We start from the raw sequence: 3,016 nt of genomic DNA on the forward strand, positions 1-3,016 counted from the left end.
TATAACACAATTACATTATATTTAATGTAAATACATTTTTCAAGAATTAATTATTTATTGACGCTCGAAATTTTTTTATGTAAGATAAAAAATCATGTTAAATGAAAAATTATATATTAATACCTATATTTATAAACTACTAATAACTATGATTTCATATACGTATGTAAGAGTGATTTGTGCCAAAGCAAAACTCTTACTATCTAAATTGAAAAAAAAAATGTATACCATCTTAGTAAGTACATTTGTACTTTTTACATAAAATATAAGTAATTTTTGGATAAATTCTGAAAAAAATAATTTAAAAATTTAATTATTATTTAATTTATTTATTTAATTTTCCGAAGAGAATTGACTTTTTGATAATTTCAACTTCTTCACAATAATATTATTAATTTAATATAATATCTAATTAAAATTAATTTTATATTTAGAAAATTGATCGAATGACTGGTTCAATAATTATTGTAGTATTCATTTAGAAAAAGTTTTTATTTATATTTAAGGATAGAATTTAAAAAATATAATTTGTTTTTAATTTAAAACAAATTAAAAAAGGTGTATATAATATAACAAAAACGTATCAAAAACATGTTTGTTATTGCTGTTTGAATGCATTGAAAAAGTAATTTATACATCCGCTTAAAAGCAAGTTTTTTCCAGCATGATTACTTTAATGGAGATATTAAGCATTGTGTGCGTGAGTGTCCATATATATATATATATATATATATATATATATAACTGGAACGTACTTCAGAAAGTCATTTACACGAGTTTCCCCCTTGAGCCGCGCATTCGATAAAAAAGTTGTCACGTGCATAAGCAACTACCGAAAACGAAGAACCACGAGACATTTATAAATTTATATTATTGTTTATATGTTCCTCTGGGTCCCTCGCAAGAAGAAAACCGATAATACAACGAGAAAAGAAATGGACGATAGCCGCTTACATTTTACTCGATTTTCGAACGAATTCAAAATGTAGGTATGATTTGGAAGTAGCAAATCGAAAGAGATGGTTGAAAACAGTTGAAAAAACACCGACCCATTGGTGAGTGAGATAGTTGTGCCAATGTGCTAATTTATAAAAAGTGCGAAAAACTCATGAGCAATTAATTATAATCAGCTAATGGAGAACGAGGTATACAAGGGCAACTGATTTATGTGCCTCACTCTAACCAACGCCAAACGACTTTTACCTCGTTTTCGGCCGATTAAACTCATCGCAGAACGCGCGAGTCTGTGACGAGGAATCGCCGTAAAAGTACTGACAAAATTGATGTCATTTTGTGAGGACAAAGACGATATTTCGACCGACAATGAGATTCTGATTATGTTTATATGATATTTTTAATTAATATAATCGACGTTTATTTTATTATATTATTATGTTAATTGTCATGGCGAATATGGGTGTGAGAATAATTGGGAATCGATTATAAAATGTAATTACAACGGTATAAATGTGAGGTTATCGTATGGATATGACTAATGTATATATATATATGTATGTGTACAGGACCAACGTACCGTTAAACTTGTTTTTTTTGATTGTTTTTTTTTTTTTTTTTAATAGTAACAATTATTTTTACCATAAATAGCATTTTCTAAAATTTGTATCCACAGTAAATTACAACTACACAACTCAACATATTTATATATATTTGTATGTATATGTAATAATTGTAAAAAACAAATTATTTATTAATTGGGAATTGTTTACTAGAGCATCGTTTAAACAAGGACGATTGCAATGATACTGAAGTGCCAAATATTCGATTAAGCTAGTAACTTTGAAAGAAAGTTTCATAATGATATTGAACAAAAATGAAATTGTAACAAGTATTATAGATATAAGACATTTATTAACAAAAAAAAAATAATAAAATTATTTTGATAAATAGTTGGTGAATGTCAGATTTGTGAGCGTGATTAACTGTACGTACTCGGATGAATATGAACTTGACATTACTAATTCGTAGGTGTTTTTTGTTTTCATATTTCTTTGCACGATCAGCGATATTTTACAAATTATAAAGTCAAATTTACATTTTACTTTTATTGTCTAATTAAACATCTTAACGTGAAATTGAAAATGTAATTTACTTTAATTAGATAATTGATCTTTGAAATAGCTAGTAATGTTAGTAATAATTTTTCAATCCTTGAACTCTATCAAAATAAGGATAAATTATATTAAATTGGAGCAATTAAGCGGTTTAAAGTTTAAATTAAATATATTGTCAATGTAAATTTATTATTTGTAAGTGTATAATTTGCGTCGGCTTTTGTTGAAAATTGGTGAAAATAATGACGATTATACAAGTCGACTTTATATTCACATATTCTATTCATTTTTGTCTTAATAAATTAACTCGTGGTTACTTAAAGTTTATATAATATTTGCTGGATTTCAAGCCAAGCAGAATAGTCGTAACTTACATTAACGCTTTATTCAAGTATCTGCGTAATCGTTTTCTATTTACATTGGAATTTATTAGTTTATACGATTTGTCTTACATTGAAGTTGTATATCTATAGATCGGTTGCTTGGACAAAATAATTTCGACAATGACATTAGCGATAATAGCAATTTTATTTCGGCTTCTAATTTTTTGAAAGTTTGCCAAATCGCAGACATCGCACAGTTCATAGTTTAGAATATTATTCTCGGATTTAAAAATTTAAAGGCGACGACGTTGTTTGCCCACTTTTCTTAGCATTCCTTAAAGCCAATAGTTACTCATAATCCCATTAAAAATTAAAGCCGGCCTCAGGATCTCTAACGAGAATACAGCAATAAATAAGCGATGAGGATACTCCTCATGCTCGAAACGTTTAATCTTCCGATAAGGAATTCATAAATTTCGCTTGTGCAAGAGGAAGAGACTAACGATTAGATAGGCCACGCGTGTCGAATTTTCTTCGAAGCCCAAGGGGTTTCATCTTCGCATGCGCAAAGAAAGTGCGCGCATCCTCGTAGTTTATTAGGCGCGCACGTGAAAATAAAAA

This window comes from Ceratosolen solmsi, unplaced genomic scaffold (assembly GCF_000503995.2).
Source record: "Ceratosolen solmsi marchali unplaced genomic scaffold, CerSol_1.0 scaffold10, whole genome shotgun sequence".
Taxonomy (NCBI): Eukaryota; Metazoa; Arthropoda; class Insecta; order Hymenoptera; family Agaonidae; genus Ceratosolen; species Ceratosolen solmsi.